Source organism: Falco punctatus (assembly GCF_963210335.1).
Source record: "Falco punctatus genome assembly, chromosome: 3".
NCBI lineage: Eukaryota > Metazoa > Chordata > Aves > Falconiformes > Falconidae > Falco > Falco punctatus.
In genome coordinates, this window is record NC_137582.1 from 27,704,049 (window position 1) to 27,723,794 (window position 19,746).

At 42.7% G+C, this 19,746-nt stretch overlaps 1 protein-coding gene across 2 annotated transcripts in view; it reads right to left on the bottom strand.

Annotated features, from left to right (window-relative positions):
- Positions 1–19,729, bottom strand: part of FZD6 (frizzled class receptor 6) — a 54,723-nt gene extending 34,994 nt beyond the window's left edge. Inside the window, exon 1 of one of the 2 annotated variants that reach the window (XM_080378021.1) lies at positions 54–19,729. The gene's annotated coding sequence lies outside the window, so the exon portion shown is untranslated. The remainder of the gene's footprint in view (positions 1–53) is intronic. The other variant, XM_080378019.1, reaches the window with a different exon arrangement.
- Between the last annotated feature and the right edge of the window lie 17 nt (positions 19,730–19,746).

Here is a 19,746-nt window from a genome sequence, read left to right on the forward strand (position 1 = left end):
GAGGGAACCCGGGACCCGCCCCCCGCCGCCGCCGCCGCCACCGCCGTCCTCACCCGTGCGCGCCCGGCAGCGGCCCGCTCCCCGCCGCGGCTGCTAATGGCCGCGGCCGCCCCGCGCCACCGACAGGATGTGGCGTGCGGCAGCGGGCGGCGGGCGGCGGGGGGGCGGGGGGGGCACTCGCGCGATACTTGGCGGGGGGGCGGGGCCGCCGCACCTTTCCGCCACGCCCCTCGGCACGGGCCGGGGTCCGCTCGCGGCCGCGCCGTCCCGCCGGGGGGAGCGGTGCTGGGGCCGCCACCCGCCCGGCCACCGCCACCGCCGAGCGGGCCGGGGTCCCGCGGCGCGCAGGGTTGCCCACGCCCCGGCAGCGCGCCTCGGGGCAGACAGCCCCCGCTGGGAAAGCCCCCGGGGCTGGACGCACGGATGCAGGCGGCGTGCAAAGTCCGGCCGAGCGATGCCTGGCGCTTGGATGGCTGTCCGTAAAAATACTCGATGTTAACTCTGCGATACGCTATACAAATTCTACGGCTGCCGGGGGGCGAGAGCTGTGCCGGTGCCACCGCGGTCCTGCAAACTAGTGCCCCTGCTATGAGGCGTGCGGCACCTGTTAGGGGAGGATGGGGAGGAGGCAGGTGCTGGCAGTCGACGTGGAGCGACTGGATTTATTGAAGGGAAGCGATCTGAGGTGGGGGTGCTGCGGTGGGAACAAAGGGAAATGAGGATGGAGGAGCTCCTCCAGAGCCCGGGCCCCAGGACGTGTGCAGGAGCTGCCCTCCTGCTGCTCCTGTGCCTGCGGCTGCCTGAGACCCCCCACGCTGGGTGGGTGCACAAACACAGGCCCCAGCTAGTGAGACCCAACTACAGAATTGCAGAACATTCCAGGCAGAGGTGACCACGTGTCTCTGTGCGGAGCCGCCCGAGGTCTCATCAGGCCGCTGTTCAGCCACACAACTTGCTCCGTGCTCCAGGACTGGAACAGGAAACTCCAGATGCCGAGACATGCAAACCAGATCTAGAAATGGTTTGGCGGCGTTCAGGCAGCGCTGCCTTTCTGCTAATGAGCCCCGAGATAGCCTGTGCAGTCAGAGAATCCATCCATGAATGGTGGTGAGCGTGAAGCTGCACATAGTTATTCAGAGGACCACAAGCACCTAGAACTCTCTCCATGCAAATATTTTGTGTTTCGTTCCCTGTGTCACCCTACAGAAACGCAAAACCCCTCCAGATCCCTTTATGTGAAATCCTTTTATCACCTCTGTGAATCATGAGGAAGATTATACCTACCTGCCACCGATCCACATAGCTCTGCCATTTGAGCAAATGGAGTAACTTGATAGCTGGAATTAAAATTGCTGTACAAATGAGCAACTGATGTTAGATGAAATGTTGTTTGCAGGCTGTGGAAACTACTGTATGACAACACTCACCTACATTATCCTCTGTCTTTGCTCCACTTTTCGTCTTTCAGCTGGCTGTCCTAGTCTCTCTCAGGAGCTTTTCTCATCCTAGAAATACTGTGGTTTTCTTTCCATGAGCCCTGAGAGGCCACACTGCAGGTCCGGCAGCGAGAGCACCAGGAGCAAGCAAGGGGGACTCTCCCTGCTCCGCATCTGCAGAAGCTGTTCCAGGGAAGTTCCTGTCAGCCCTTGCTGAAGTTGCTGAGTTGCTCTCCGCTCCAGGAACGCTGTCAGGCACACCGAAACCTTGCAGAGATAGGATGTGTTCCGTGCGAATTCACTCTCCAGCAGACTTCTACTGAATTCTCTTTCCTTTCTAGTTCATTGACTAAGCCTATAGGCATTTTCATGGAAACAACAGCAGAACGAAGTAGATCATCTATACCATGTGGAAAGTCTCTGTTTCCCAGTACGTAGGGTTGAAAAATTCTCAGACAAGCTTCTGTTATAGTTTTATTATGGGAAAACCAGCATGGCTTACAGGATTTTTATGAAAACAATATAAAATTTTGCTGAAACAACTAGACAAAAATCCAAGGTGTGGAAATTTCAGCCAAACCACAGAAATTTGTCAAAGTAACAAACACCTGAAAACAGAGTATTGTGAGGAGTTTAACAGCCTTAGTGGTAAGCTCAGCTAGCATCATACTGTATAAATATGGCATTATATAACATGAAGGCTTAGTTCCATCGGAATGGATTTCATACATAAATTAAGTCTCTGAAAAAGAGATATGGCCAAATAAGATTGTTTTCCTTCCTTAAAGACTCATGGTTTTGTTAGATGATAGGAAAAGGCAGAGAAAAGGAAGGATGAGCCCTTTCTTATATAAAATTATTAATTTATTTTCTTTGCACACAGCCTAGTTGCTAAGCAAGTTATTCCAGAGGTTGGTTCTCAAAGCTGTGATCTAAATACATGTGTTTCTAGCTCTGTAAAGGTCTTGACTAACCAGAGTGAGGAATGTGAGCACTCTCACTGGTATCTAGCAAAGTACCTTTAAGTATGATTAAGTATTTTAAGCATGTGCTCAAATATACTGCTGATTAGGGATGCAACTACTTGGATGTGTAAGTGCTCTGCTCACCTGGCACTGGAGATATGGTTAACATTTCAGTTAATGTAATATTAATTTGCTGACCTTTCTCTGGCACTGCTTCAAACAATTATAGTTCAGCAATTTTTACTACAAAGACTTCTAAGTGTTTTAAAGCCTTGTTGAAATCCTAGGTCATCTTCCAATGCCTTTTGACAAATGTAGCAGAGGGGGTTTCAGCAGTGGCCGGTGGCAGCTCTCTTCCAAGCTCTGCTGGCTCCTACCACCAGTGTGGTGGAACAGATCGTGTGCCATCCCCTCCACACCCACGCTCCATCGGAGCACCTTAAACCCATCCTTGGCAGCTTGCCTGGGCTATGAACTGAAGCACCATTTTCTCCTTCAAATTTTTGTGGGGACATCCCACCTGGGAAAGGCAAATGGCAACGTGATCACATTTACCTTCTGTGTGAACATGTTAGTGCCCCACGTGCTCATGCGCTAGGGAGAAGGGATCTAAAATGGTCAGCAGCTGTCAGGAAGAAGCCCACCTCTCAGACACAAGGGGTGTGCATGTGGCTGTAGTGCTTGGAGCCTGCACGTGAGCAGTTGCACACTGGCTCGAGCTTTCTCCTGTTGGCACATCTAACATAACTGAATTGCAGTGTTGGAACATTGTACTGAAGTTTGACTTAATGTAATTTAAATATTACAGATTTACCAATTACATAGTTTGATGTTGGCTGTTTTAGTTATAAGGTTCATAATGTTCTTATTATTCTACATTTAAAACGCATTATTCATAATTTGGTGAAATTTAAAAGGACTAAATAGCCAGTAGATGGCACCAATAAATCCTGCTGTGAGACTTAAAATTGAGAAGTATAATTCTTGTACTTTCTCTCAAATGCATTTTGTAAATGAAAAAACCTAGACAAAACAGCATCACTGATATAATTTATACTTACTAGTTTACAATAATAACCAGGGAAAACATTTCCGTTTACAAGCAGAATGTGTTTCCTAAGTCAAAATTCTACCATTTAATTGAACACATAAACTTGTGAGAAAAGCTTAATAGGAACACACAGTTTACTGAGGAACACAGTAATTTCCTAGTTATTTAGAAAATCCAGTCTTTGACGAGTTAGTGCCTTCCGAGCACCTCTGTAATCTCATGCAGCTGTGTCAGCTTAAACCTTTCTTCATCATATGGTTTTTTCTATCAAGCCTTTAAACTGTAACACCTCCCCAACCCCCAACAGCCATGAAAACAGGAGAAGGAAGCACACTGAGAAAGCCAGAAGGCTTGTGCATTGCTGTGTGCTACCTGCATTACTGGGTACTCGGAACCCGTGTCACCTTCTTCCCTGAACAAAGTATGACCTCTTTAGACTTCAGTCCTTCAAAATATTATGGCTGTGTGGTTTGTGGCACCCACACGTAAGAAGATGTTGATTTCCTTTATGCTAGAAGGATCTCATCTTTCATTTGTCTGCAAATGACAACACTGTGCCTTCATAGCGCTGCTTTAATAAAACAGTGATTATGCTAATAGTATTCCTTTCCCAACAGGTTACCTCACCTAACCTCGGCTATAAAGCACAGTGTAAACTAAACAGAAAATGAGGCTTGTAAAGAGTAAACTTGCCTAAGAACGATCAAGGATATTTCATTCCTTATGGACTTTTCACAGCCACCTTCACTCTTGATCAATCTGCAGCCTGTCTTCTTGGGTGACAGCAGCAGCAGCAGCAGCAGCAGCAGCAGCAGCAGTGAAGGTAAGCATTTTTCCCAAAGGAGCCCCTCTTATCTCGTTTCTGCAGCTGGGGCACTACTTACTTGGGACAAAGTCACAAAGGCTGAGGGAAAGGAAGTCTGTGCTACAGGGCATGAGTCATTTCCAAAGGGAAAGACTGATACAAACACCAGCACTCTGTTAGAGCGAGTGAGCAAGGCACAGGTGTCGCCAACAGCAAGTCCTGACTGAACAAGCTGTGATGTAGCTTTTTTCTTCGCTCCCTCCAAAACACTGATGTGTTAACTTGAGTTGAACCGTCCCTATCAATACGGTGTGCAATTGGCAAAGTGGGATTGACTACACACGCATTTCAAATGCTTTTTTTTCAATTGGTAGTTCAAGACATTTTGAAACGTGGGGATGCCAGGGACACAAGAAAACAATAGTTTTGGAAGCTGAAGTGCTAACTACCACAGGGTGATTGCAAAGGTACTAATCAACATGTTAAAGGCAGACTAATGAGCATCCACAGCGCTGTTCCAGGATATTGGTAATTATACCCATCCCATACCCAGCTGATGCATACTATCTTTCTATCGTAACAGTCCTGTGCTGGGGGGACTTCCCAAGTTCTGGGGGACTATGTAACAGAGTGCCTTGTACAAAAAACACAGGTCTGTCTCTAAGTTCATCCTCCCAACATCTCCTCCCAGTGGGATTTCTGGAGAGGCAGGTTCAACATTTGATAAACTTCAGATAAGAAGTACAAATTTTTGTTGGTTTTCATTCCTTCACAATTTCATATTTACCTTTAATAGCATTAGTTTGAAATTCTATGGAGTAAAGTTATGTTAATGTGCAAGAATTAAGGAGAAAGTATCATGATCACAGTATCCATCATCTTTACAAATAGGGCAGCAAGTTGTTTTCTGTCAGATTTTTTGTCACTGTTTATGATACCAGTAAAATTATTTGAATCTTAGTGGCTTAATACTCAAAAATAATGAATGGATCTACCTTTCCTAAGCTTCTTCACAGGTGTTCCCAAGCTCTTACAAATGAAAACATCATGTAGAATACTAAATATGTTTTCAGCTGAGAAATACAGTTCTGCCCAAGATCAATGCAAAATACAAAAATGAGTCACGCTTTAGATCTTAGGGTAACTGTAATCACATAACTCATTTCTCAGGTTAATAAAATCTGCTGCACTCTAGGACTTGTGTCAGCATTACTGTTTTAAACTAGGATTTGCAAAATATGCTTATGGAACCAGTTATACCATGTCCTGGGAGATAGTGCTGACCACTGTTAAAACTTACAGATTATATAAACCTCATTTTTTCAGTCTCCTTCCATGTCTTTTAACCCTTGCTGTTTAGGATCAACCACTGTATCATCAGTCAATGTCTGGAAATGAAGCCTTTCCACCTAGGAATCTGTAGTTAGAAAGATTGTGGAGCCGTCTGTGTGAGTGTGAAAGCATCTCAAATACAGATTATGGCAGAAAAATGAAGTGTGAAATAGTTAGACAAAACCAATAAGGAATGAGAAAGAAAAGGCTTTAGGATGTGTCAGTAGTAATTTCAGTAGGTCATCAACAGAAAACAATTCTCCATTAGCAGGGAATTGATTCTAAGCACAAAAATAAATTTTCTTGGCTACATCTAATTAACATTCAAGTTTGTCTTCCCACGTGGCATAGCATAATTTTGGTAATTCACATATATCATCAGCTATGTCTGACAGATGGTTTGAGAGAAGGAGAGTCAGGGAAGGAACTAACCACTACTCCGTTACGTATTTTTACACAATTTTTGTAACAAAGTGTACTGGTTCCGTGTTTGTGCCTTCATCTTCTTTCTTGGATTTTCTGTCATGTAACTGGATGTGTTCAACTTGAAGGGGAAGAGGAGGCCAGCAGCCAAAAAGTAACACTCCAAATAGAGAAGGCCAGGAGGCAAGGGGGAAGGGACAGAAGGACAGGCTTCTCCTGAGCAGTGGGATGAGAGGCAGAGAAGAAAGACCAAGAGGCTCTTTGCTTCTCTGAGCAGGGCAGGCAGGAGGCTGGGTGAGACTTTACTTGCTGGATAGGGATGGGACTTACAAAGCTCAGCCCTGGGCAGTTGCTGAGGGTCTTATGAAGCACCCAGAATGGCAAAGCAAAGCAAACATGTGGCACGTAAGCAATAAGAAAAGAGAACACTGAGATGCGAGGTGGGATTTATGCGTCTGTGACACAGGAATCCTAACCCGCGCTTCTCAGGGCACTGGTTTGTGAAGGCCTGTGGTCTTAGTTTCCAAACTGGAAATATGGCTGAGAAGTATCCATAAAGCATTCCCTTTTACAAAGGGAAAGGGGAAGGCACTCATACCATCAGCTCCTAGATCCTTGAGAGCTTCTGGAAGACCAAGAGACCTTACAGTTCATGGGAAACTTCTCTGACCTTCCTTGCCAATAGCAGCCTGGTCATTATGGTTGGCTTTGTCCTCAGAGGACCCAAACTGTCCCTGAATGATAAAGATGCCCATGTCTCTTTCCACAGAGGCACTCATGTGCATTGGTGTGATGCCCCTGTTCCACAACAGAACACAGTTCAGATCCTCACAGTAGCAGAGCACACTGACTTGGCAATGGCTAAGTGTTCATTATCTGTTTTAACTGTCTTGCAAGTCTGCCTCGGGGCCTTAATTTTAGTCCTGCACTGCTGTAAGTTGCATTCATGCCTGTGCTGGGCCACCTGGGCACAAACTACCATGGTGAGTCACCCTGTGCCACCAGTGGTCACTCCATGCACTGATGCTCCTTTACTCAAACTTTCAGGCAGTTTAAGGACCATCTGAGAGGTTCCATTGGGATCGATACGCTAGAAGTACACATTCCTCTGGAACATTGTTTTTAATGGTTGCATTATGGATAAGTTTGCAATGAGGTGCTATGTCTGGTCCAACTCTGCAGTGGTACCATGCTGTAGGAGCAATGACGTCCATGGTGAAAACTAAAGGCAAGCAAAATCATCCCAGCACAGTAGTAGAAGCCAGAGGTCTACTGAGCATCTAGGTGGAGAGACTGATCATGACTAGTAGCTGATACAGACCTAAAAACACCGACAGCACTTCAGCAACCAGGCCAACTGAACAGTCCAAGTCTCTAAAAAGGGGAGCAAATACATCCAGAGATGGCAGCACTCTTTACAGAGGTCAGAAAGAGAAGGGTAATTCCATGCCAAAGGCACTGGAATGCAGCTCCTGAGACCTTTTCAAAATGTCAGTAGAGCAAAATGGATAGACAAGACCAAAATCAGTTTAACTCGCCCAGCTCAATTTCTGCTGGAGATGCAATTGGAGTAATGTAGCTAGGATTTTTCAGTCTGGGCCTTGGAGTCATAAATCCAATTTTACTGTATCTTTGTGCATCAAATGTCATAACAACTAGCATAAAGTAAGAACAGAAAATAAGTGTCTAGGAACCTCACCACTCAAGAGCAGTTATTTGGTCCTGTGCAAAGGGACTGAAAATAAATTAAAATCAGTAATCACAGACAAAGATAGTGGTTTGTTTCTTTTCTCCTCTTTGCATTTGCATTATGCTACCACATGCCTCATTATATTTTGTACCAAATTAATTCAACTTCCTTTGCAAAACTCAGGTGAAGGTGTTTAAGCAAGTGTTGTTGCAAAATTTATACTAAAAGCAGGTACTAACATTTTTAATAGAAAACAAAGAACAAAATCTGTTATCATATAGATTTTTTTAATGTATTCATTGATTGACATTGATATAACTAGAATCAGGATTTAATCCAATGGACCGACATTTCCGTAATTCCATGATTCATATGTTTCCCTCATTCCATTCTCCTCTCTGCGCCTGTTTTGGCAGGATATGCATGTTTCCACATCTCTGCCAATTGCATTGTCTTTTCTTCAGCCACTAGCAAATGCAAGGTTTCTACACTCCTGGAAGTAAAGAGAATAACTCAGCTAAGCTTTTGTTTGAGCTCTACATGAACTGTGTGGGTGAAACTGTCAAATGCCAGGAAAGAATTCTCAAATTTCTACCAATTTGGAAGAATCTAAAGCTGCTTTATATTCAAGAGCTGTAGCCGTGTCAGTTCAAGTGCTGGTTTTAACCTGTTTCTGAATTTGAAAGGCATAAAAAGGGATGAAAATCAAACTTGCATTACTGGAGCTTTCTGCTTTCACACTAATTTGTGGTAAAGGTTTATGGGCTATTGTGAGAGAACAGCAGCAGCTTAATACATGTTGAATGAATAAAGAAAGAGGCTGTTTTCACTTGTGAAAACACAGAAAAGCAACTTTTTTTATCTTGTATAAAATTACATAAACAAAAACCTTGCAAAAAATACAAACCCACTGATTTTCGCCCACAGTTAAGTCACCTTATACCACATTGGCAGCATAAAGAGATTCATGAGAATGTGCAGATATGCTCATTTTAAAGCCTTTATGCTAACAAAGTAGACAGCGTAGTATGCAATGGTCTTAGTAGAAGTGAAAATCTGTTACTCGAACAAAACTTATCTTCAGTAGGTGCAGCCGAAGCAGTCAGTCAATGGAGGAAGAAAGATGTCGCGTAGACCTATCCCCACAGAGTTTTAAATTGCTATTTCAATTATATGGAAGAAAATAATAGAGTAGAAACAATTTATACTAAATTGCACTGGTGTGGCTAAGCAAAGCTTGAACTTGTCTGTCATATGAAGAAGGAAGTAATAAATTCGTTTGACCTCAAAGACATCCCAAATGGCCAGCAGAAGTGGAAGGTGCTATTACCTTTCTAAGAGTCTAAAAGGCAGTCTGAGAGCAATGTCAAGATATATTTATTTATTGTACTACTCATGTCAAAAAAGTGGTCACCTGGGTTTGCTCAAGCAAACCTCCAAAATTTTTTTGAGGGGATAGAAATATAACTAAGAATTCAGTAGCACTGCCTGTTCAAGTATGAGGGATAAATGCCATTTGAGTTTGAAAAGAAACAGTTCAATGAACTGAGCAGACATAAATCAGATATCCTGACCTAGTAAGAACAGATCGTTGTTTCACCACTGGAGAGATCCATAAGGTGATGATCAATGTGGTGAATAAGAACCAGCAGTACCTCCTTTTAGAGAGCAGCCTTCCAGTTGCCTCCAAGGCATCCAACATAAAAGCTCTCAGTTATTTGTACCCATGACAGTGGACTTCCAGGCCACAATGTGCTTGATACAGTAAGAAAGTCCTACCTGTTAATCTAAGTGGATAACTACAAGTAATCAAATGCATTTGAGAAGTTACCACTCCTTGGTTCTGAATGACCAACCTCCCACCTGAGACAGGGTGACTGACCATCCCTGGGGTAACTTGTCATTTTTTTGCAATGTAACTCATGTGCTTAAATCAGCCGGGGAAGGTTCTCTGGTGTATGAAAAAGGCAAATTTTGAATCACTGCAGAATCTTCCAAGGAGGACGTAGAGGCTGTGAGCATGGATCACTTGCTTCTGTCATGAGATGCGCTTAACTTGAAGGGTGTTGAGTCAGAGAAGCAGTGCTGATGTGGCCGGGAGAAATTGCTGAGACAAAACTCAGCAAATGTTGGTCACAAAAGTGCTTGGAGACATGAGAGAATTTATTTCTCATCGCTGCATCCTGCCATGGCCAGGGCAACCTGACTTTGTCTCCTGTCTATAAATAAGCAGGACTGTATCAGAGATACCTGGATCTGTCATCAAAACGTCCTTCTAAATCAAATGACGTAAATTGTACTAGTCACTTAGCTCAAAAAGGGGTAACACATGGTCTGTTCTGGAAAGATCAGTTTATTGGTTTTCCCAGGTATATAATTAAAAGTAACCCAGACTTCACAAATTTATGAGAGGAGAGAAATGAAAAACTTTGCCTTTCAGGTGAGGAGTATCGTATGGACTGTCCTTAGTCCCCATTCTGTCCCGATCCAAAATGTGCTATGGGCAGCTGGCAGCTATACTTCTGAAAGCATCAGCCCTATTGTAGCTTATCTTCACAATGTCAAGGTTAGTCCCTTCTAGAGCAGGCTGGCTGCATCCACACTGCATACCCATGGAGCTACCCAAGCCCTCCAGCATCAGTCATACCCCTCCTGGAGAAGATGAGGTGAAAAACTATGAATATTAACATCATATTCCTCGCAGCCCACCCCCCCCACCCCCCTTCCTTCCCCCACCTTCCTTCTTGGAGAAGACCAGTGCCATTGGCCCTAGGACACAGAGGGGCCAGATGGGATGAGGACAGCCCCAGGCAGCGTGATCAGGTGCTGAGCAACAGGAATCATTCCTGGGAATGGGCTGTAATTACTGGACAATTTGGACCATCAGTATTAGTATATCACTGTATAACTGCACTGATAGTAATTAATTTATTGGACTGTTAACATTTTTATTAGACTAATAATAAATCCTTAGCTGTGTATATACAATGTGTTTCTTTAGCCCCTATAAATTGCACTGACTGTCTCAGAGAACTGGCAGTTACAATTCAGTACAGCCACCGACACAGAGAGCCCTTCTGAGAGCCCTGTGGCATTTTTGTGAACAGCCCATTGTATGCCCGAGCCTGCAGTAATGACACAAGATAACAACTGGGTTTTCCCAGGCTGTAGTTGCTGATGCAATGGGGTAGTTCTTGTAGGGTGAGCAGAGTGACTGTATAGCCGAGGGGGGAGCATCCGTGGACATAAGGTGGACAGAAATGTGTGATGAATAGAAGCCTAGAAAGAATGGTGTATTGCTGTGCAATGTGTGTGAACAAACGCAAGATTCCAGGAAGGCTGAGCTAGGGAAGAAACAAGGCATGTGTGTGGTCTTTCTGCCTGGAGAAGGAAGATGGAGACATAAACACCAAGGGTTTGGAAAGCTGTTGGTGGCATTCCCCAGGAAGCTGGAAAGGAGGAGCCGATAGGAACTGGCTTTCACAATGTGTGAGAACACATTTCCTAGAGTAATTAAGGGATTGCTTTGCAGCTTGCAGAAGCTGTTTATATCCTGCTGCCGATACTCTGGGAGACGTGCCCCGGGGCATCATGCAAGGGCATCCGTGGGTGTGCCAGGCTGGGACACCTGTGGGGTGGTAGAGGTCTCTGTAAGGCAGAAGGCAAGGGACACGGCATAACCCATGCTGCCTGCAAGGAGCAGCTTCTGGGGCAGCCAGGTTCTGTCATGGAGGGAATTGGCTGGTTTGTTCCCATGTTCCCTGGGCATGAACATGCACATGTGCATATGTGAAGTGCAGTGCTCTGGGACTAGCATCCAGGAGCAAGTATTGGAGCTAGGTGATTTGGCAGTGTAGATTCACCTCGTGATAAAAATGCATCTGTAACATGAAAAGTCAGTGAGAGCTTGTTAGAAGGAATTGAAAAATACCTATATAGCGCAGGCTTAAGAAGCTGCTCTCTTACCATGGATGCAAGTAATTAATGTGTTGTAAGAAAACACAGCATGCAGAGATAAGCAGTGATAACAGCAATTTCCTGCTAGAAGATGTGGCCCAGTATGTATTCTGGAAGTTATTCTCTTGTATTTATTAATCGTTCTTCTAAATTGTCAAAAGATTGCCATGATATCAAGCACAGACAAGGGACAGAAGATCCTCATTTGCTAGGTGTGAAATCCCAGCTAGAGCAGCAAAGCACTGCATTCCAGGAGGGGGTGTAAAATACTTGCCTCAGCAATGATTTTAAACATGTTAGTTCATCTGAAAGATGGTTTTGAATCAGAAAGATGAATAACGATATCATTTGCATAGAACGCTATACCTGTTCATTAATAGCAAACTCCCTACATCCCAGCAGTTCCCAGAGGTAATGATACTGCTTGGGTGGGGTTGTGGCTGAGGTTGTACTATCAGAGAGAACTAACTTGGCTCCTCTGCGTGGCGGGTTTGATCGTGAGCTTTAGCTTCCCCAGGTCCATGTCTGAATATTATGCTCTCCCTAATACAATAATGTGTCCAATGACGTGCTGCAAAAATTATGTCGTATTAGTACTCTGAAGGAAGTGGGAAAAAATGTTCTGGGGGGAGGGAACTAATGTGAGGGTAAGGTAGATACCACAGCACTTCAGAAGGGCTGGTTTAGGGACATGAGCAAGACTCAGCACCTCATGTTTTAGGTTCAAATCAGCCTTTCAGCCCTTGAGTCAGGCAAACCGAACATTTAGCTGCTTACTAAGCGTGACCTGGAAAGTTCTGTCTGCCTTGCATGAACAAGCACAATAGATTTATTTCCTGGTAAGAGCAGATACAAATGACCACAAATATTTTCCTGCCTTTTATATTTGACAGCTTCTCATAGCTGATGAAGAATAGCCGGATGATTAGCTATGGTGCCTTTTCTTAAGCTGCTTTTTGACTGTGAGCAAATTGTTCTTTCTGTCCACGCAGTAACGCCCCAGACATATTTCCATGTTTCCAAACATGTGGGTGTTTTGCAAAGGTTAATGGAAATTAAATTAAAGCTGAATAATCCTGATTATAAAGCAAGCAAGAGTGTGCAAGCAAGGCTAATTAATGCAACTGGCAGCACAGCTCAGTCCTGACCTATGGCACCACTCTCTTTCTTTGTCCCTCAGCCCTGTTTTGTTCCTAAGCAGGTACCTATAGCAATCTAAAACTGCTTGTTTCAAACTGCCTAGCAAGGACAGACTTATAGATGTATCCCACTTCTCTCACTCAGGACTTAAATGGTCAATTCTCCAAAAAGAAAAGCCAAGGTATTACATTCTATTTTCTTCCTTCTTGCTTATGAACATCCTAGTTCTACCATTAAGATTAGAGTTTTTTCCTGTGTTTTAGTGTTTGCTGAGTTTTCCTGTGCAAGGAGCTTTTGCAAATAACCTTACAGTTAATCTTGTTAAAATGGCATATGTCAACAAATGTCTTTTCTGGTGATTCAGCTCACTTTTTGTCCTACATTAATGATCCATCTTTGCCGTTAGTTTACTCATGGGCAGGAGAATGGCTTTTAACTCTGGATAATATGCATAGGGAACCTGAAAAAAAATCTGAAAATCAGACTGGAGGACTTGAAAACCCCAGGATGATAACAGGACAGAACAAGAGGTCTTGTATCCCCACATCTTAGACCACCACATCTTACTTCTTTCTGGCACCTATTCCACATCCTTCACTGAGAAAATCTGGAAAGGAGGCACCTGAGAAGGCACGAGTGGAAAGGGGGATGCTAAGCCTGAGGACACTGAATGTTTAATTCTCAAACATTGCAGTGTATCGAGTTCTTCAAAATATGAGGCCAAATTCGCCTCTCTGTGGAATGCAAATGTACTGTGGATGTACTGTGTACATGGTTTTGTGGATCACATAACACCTCCTAAGCTTTAATTTTAGAAATGGCACCTTGGCATATATTCCCCAGAGGCATGAGAGAAATAGAATCCATTAAACCCCACCTGCTTTCGGAGCTTTGCTTCCAACAAGCTCCCCCTTTCTCAAAGAGGGCTCTGCTTGCAAGGCACAGTCTGACCCCCAAATTCAAAGCAAGCTGCTCACCAAGTTCCCTTGGGGTCTTACGTGCCTGACTGGTCTACAGCTTCCTCGCGTCCCAAAATGCTTTTTCTTCCTGGCACATCTGAAAGCCATTCCTTTGATACTATTCTTCCTTTTCCACAGGAAACAAACCACTTGCTGTGTCAGCATCTTGGCCAGGAATCAAAGAGAACAAACTACTTGTCAGACAACACCCTAGGCATAGGCAATTGGGACGGGGATGATATTTCAGCAAGAGTAACCCTTTCTGGCACTAAAGGAAAATATCTTAAAACTTTAGTGTAATTTGGGGAGAGGAAGTGCTATCTGCAAATGTTACTAGTTTATTTCCATGAAACAGGTTAAACAACACGGCAGTTACTTTTTCCACCCTGTGCTTTCCAGCTCAGGCAGGAGCAGGGGCGTTTTATTGGCTGTGTATTTTAGTTGCCTCATACATTTACAACACCTGCGCTGGGTAAACAGGGAGAATAAACCATGTCCCTTTTACTCGCCCTCCCTCACTGATTCTCCTGCTGGATGTGAACCAGGCTGCCAGCTGCTAATCCATTGCTCCTGGAGTCCAGGAGACCACGGAGCTTTTCAATAGGCACTTAACAGCTTTGCTAGCACGGGCCATGCCATTTCTCTAGCAGCAGGTCTGTGCCGTTTTCTTCAGCACTGTACTTGGCTGCCGTAAAGAAAAAAAAAACTAATTTTTGCACAGGTACTGACTAGAATTTGTCATTATTCATATTTTTTTTTCAGTGTCACAGGAAACTCTAAACACCATAGATAATATTGCCTCTAACAGGGACCCAAACACACAGCCTTCACTAAAGTCATGTCTATATTGATATGCCACTGGGGTACAAATAAAAAAGAGCTTTTTGTACCTGCTGTGTATAGTGGTGAGGCCCTCAAGCAGGAGTTGCTTCTTGCTGTCTTTTGTGGTACTTTTTAATCCTCCTCTCATATTTGGCTACCTTTGTTAGCAGTGACTCATTGCCCACTCATTTTATCACATTACAGGAGGGTCTCAAACACATCAGCAATTATCAGTATCTTGTGCAAGAAGATGAGGATATGTCCATATCAAACATATCAGAAATGCCTAATATTCTCTGCAGGAAGAAGCGGATATAGCTATATCCTGAAGCACTCTAACTGACTCTATACATTGTCCCACTTGGGTTTTGGCAGTAGCATTTTTGATAATGCCTTTCTGATGAATATAGCATGTTCTGTAGCCATTCCTCTGGATGTTACGTGAGTACTGAACATTTTCTCATGATTCAGAACTAAATATTGTCTCTTTTCCATGTTTGAATATACACCTTCATCTATTGCCGTGCCATACAGATTTTCTCCAAAACTTCAAATCATTCCTCACCAACAGAATACTCCTACATGGCTAACGTTGTCCTTCTCCTTAGCCAGCTTTTTTTTTTTTATTTTGCTGTTGTTCATACTCAGTTCCTATGTCTTGTCTCAGGGAACACTATGTGTCCCTTGGGACAAGGACCACCTCATCCTGTATTCTTACACAGTAATTTCAGTAATCAATCTTCTGGTGCAACTGGGAAAAATGACAAGAAAGGAAGGACAAATAACTGTCATTACCACCCAAGAGGGAGTGGGGCTTTCATTACATAGGCATGTCGTGCCTGCTATGAGCATGTCATTCCTTTTCCCACAGTCATATCTGGATGTGCCCTGAGCAGCCCAAGTCTAATACTGTATGTGAAATGCCTTTTTTATTCACAGGTTATCTCAGGGAAGACCTCTCTGGAGAACAAGAGGTTCTAGAAAATTGAGTAGAACTGTGGCTTCGGTGGGTTTTGATAGGACAACACATGAAGTTAAGAGTCAATTGTCCCTGCACCACATAACAGGTATCAGTCTACTGTGATCTTAATAAACTTTCCTAGACAATCTGTCAAATACTTACTGATCCTAATTTTTTTTTAATTTTCTAGCATTAATGCTTTCAACTTCCCCTTAAGTCCATTTCTTCTTGTCTTCATCTCAGTCAATGTAAAGGAAGACCAGTAGCATGCTTCCATCAGTGCTGTCCCCCACCGAGCAGGGGGCTTCCTCAGGCTCTCCTGGGGGACACTGCCTCCGAGGCTGCCAATTGCTTTTGCTGATCTCTTCCTGACTTTCTTCAAGTGAGATGCCAGAAATAGCTGAGTGCTTCAGCTGGCACCTTCCTGAGGCTGCATAATGTGGAAGGATTACCCCAGCATGAACGGAATTTGCTGTTTATAGAGACAACTCTGAAATGGCTTTGTAATTCTCAGTTCTTGGTCTCCTCTCCCCCTCCAGTAATGATATCTTACTAGAGAAAATGTCTCAGATTCCCAGTGTCTTCCACTTCAGCCATGGCAGCAACCACAAACTCTCCCATTTATAATTACAGAGCTACAATTCCTCTCATGTTGACCTCATAAGCTCTCTTTGACAAATGCAGCAATTTCTTATGGGCAATATATGTATTTTAGCTTCTTTGATGTGACCACACAGTCCATGAGCCACAGCCTGAGGACATCAGATACAGAAATATTCTGATTCCTTGAAGAGAGGGGGTGGGAACCATGCATTATACCTTCACAGTTTTTGGTCTTAGCTTTTAGCTCTTAAAGATGAATCAAACACAAGCACAGGAATGTAAAATGCATGGAGTAACAGACACTTTAATTTTTTTTTTTATTTTAATTTTAAAGTTCAAGGTCAATCTTCAATAATTTGCAGATAAAAACAGAGTACAAAAATGCTCCTGTTAATTAGTTTGAATTTAGATAGATGATTTATTATTTCCAAATAAAACTAACCCTGCTTTTTCAAACACCGTTTCTGTGCACAAATTATTTAGCTCATTCTTCTCGTAAGGCATATAAAACAGATTTCAGTTCAAACATTGAAACATTTTACATTTGGGTGTCAGAATTAGAAACACAAGTAAAAGGTTTGCAGAAAAAACATGCCAGAACTGCAGAACAGAAGTACACACTAAAGCCATTACAATGTACACATGCAGAGACATGCCCATATGAATATATATGACTATGAACATACTAGGAAAATTAAAAATATCTGTTTTCTGTCTTGTATGCAAACTCAGTTATTGAGCTAACAAGAATGCATGTTTAACTCAGTAGTCATATATTGCTTACACAATAATTATACTTTCCTATTCTTTCAGTACAAGATTGTTTCTGTCACATGGTAAAATTGTGTGATTCCAGCTGATGTCCTATGGTAATGATGAAATGATGAAATACTTTAAGGAAGAGTAAGGGACAGCATGATGAAATACTGAGAGGTAAAATTGCACTGGCTATTTAAGAAGATGAATTTGCCTAATGATGTCTATTGGTAACTGTAAATTCTCTCTCTTCTTTATCCAATGTCCACTTTCTTTTGAGTGATTCCATTTCTCACATAGTGGAAGAAAATGTATTTTACATGTATATACACATCAGAGGAAAATCCTATCTATACATTGTGTTGGAATTATGGAAACAGGACAAAGTAAGTTTGTTTCTGCTTAAAACCTGAACGCAGTTAAATCATAAAAACTCACCAGATGTTGGCAAATAATTCCAGCAGAAACGTGTTGTTTCAGTGTAGCTGCAGAAATCCTCATGGGCAGCCAAGGGCCATCAAACAAATTAACTGGCATAATATCTTTTTTGGGAAAATTACATTTCAAAAATCCTGTCATGTAACAAGACAGAGATGTCCACACGTCCTTTGTCTAAAAGGCTATGTCTTCTAACATGGCTATTTTGTTTCCTGTATTTGAGCTGTTTATATTTGAAAGATGCTACTCGAAGAACAGACCCTGTAAATAAGACTCTTCACTCCTAGGAAGGCCACCTGGAGTGAAGATGTCCAGATGATGCTTTGAGCTTGCTTCTTCTACTAAAACGAGCACAGAAATCTATTTTCAGGACTTTATACTTACTTAAGGAGTATAGACTAGATTCTGTCACTCTTAATTGTACAGAGTGGTATATTATGATATAAAAAAATTGGTAGTTATCTCTTACAGAAGGAAAGTAAAGAAAACACAACTATAACCTTATCTGTGTATAAAGGCACAATCCGTATTTCCACAACACACGCTTAGTTTTATTAAGGTCATTTGAAGCTTACACATCAAGAACTAAGACATAATGTAACTTCTTTTTAGTTACCACCTAACAAGAATAAGAACAGTAATGTGTTACATGTGAAGAATATATAAAGTTGCTTGTAACTAGACATGGTTTTTACCGCAGAAGTTGGATCCAGTATTTGAATGCCCTAAAGTTAAGTTTCAGGATATAAACAAGTTTATGGGATCTTGAAGTAGCTCAGTGAAGTTCTCACGAGCAGGCAGAGGGGTCACACAGGGCAGCCAGCTTTCCCCACTCCACAGCTGCCACCCTGCTGGGGGATGTGGTCAACATAAACAAGGTCAATGGTATTGCCCAGATAATTATGTAGCAAGGCTGCCTGCTGCTCACCATCCTGTCACATCTCATGCTCTGAATACGAGACTCAAAACTTGCCTCCCTGCTGACTGCTGACACAAAGCGAGGACCGGTTCTCATACCGATGCACTATGCAGCATTGCAGGCGTGCTTCTGTTGTGTGACCCAAGCCATCGGATGCATCTGGTCAGTGCAGCATTAGAAAATAATTTCTTAGCTAGTAAATAATCTCACTGCCAGGACTGCTTTCTTCTGGCATCTAGTCACCCTAATGTGGTATCCACCCAAGGCAACTGTCTGTGGAACAGCTACTTAAACACAATGAACCTTCTCCTTCACCTTCCTTCAAAAAATCCCCTCTACCTTTTCACACATCAGCATCGTTAATCACTTTCTGTAGCTTTCCTGTATCATACGGGTTTATACTGCACTCTCTTTGCCAGTAAATCCACTGAAACAGAAGCACGTTACAAGCCTTGGCACAGATCTTAAATGGTTCATCTTCTGCTCTACAGAAATAATGCAGAATCCTGAACATGTGCTTTCAATTAGCTGGGTACACAGCCACCAGCAATGGCTAGCCGCTTCTAAATTAATATTGCTGAGCTGCTACAGCCACTGTTTATTGTTAGAGTGAGGCAAGTCCCTTCCTGTCCTATGATGTTGCCAGTAAGTTGGCAGAAAGCCACAAGTTGGAAGGACATGTGCAGACTGCCATTGTCTTACCCACACGATGCTATTTGCAATCATTTCTCATTCTTCTATGTAAATGTGCAGCACAAGATCACTTACCACATAACACACTGACCTGCACAAAGCTTAGCACAAGTTCTTTGCCCCTTTTTGGGGCATCTAAAAATAAATAATTCTTATACATATGCTATTGTATGCAAAAATATCACACTGACTCTGGATTTCAGTTTGCCTTTCTGTCTGAATAATTAATAAACAATTCCCTATTGCATAGACTTGTACTCCAAGGAAAGTATTAAGTACTCACACACCTAGCAGCAAGTTATTAAAATGATCCTAATATGGAATAAATTAGGATTCAGTCCTACAATTCTATTTATACTTATTCACTTACCTGTAAAAAGGACTTCTTACAGTTCATACACGGATTTTCTCCCCAACGCCACCTGTTTGTTATGAACTACTCTTGAATAGTTATTTTAGTGGCCTTCTAAGGATACTCATCCATGTCTGATGGGGGAGGCAAATAAATTTACCTCTTTTATCTTCATAAATGTACAAAGTTCCAGTGAATATGTATTATTACTTCTATATTAAGAAGTAATACACTGAATTAATTCCTGGACTTTACTACATTGAACATTTATATTCCTTTTAGCTGTATATGTATGAAAAATGTGGAGTACTATACAGGATGCTTTCATTGCAATCAAATAAGTTCTGCACAGGAAATCAACTATATCTGATCAAATAATGTTAATTTTTGGAGCTGACATTGGAATATGGTTTTAAGAATTTGAGTTATTTTCATGTAATAAAT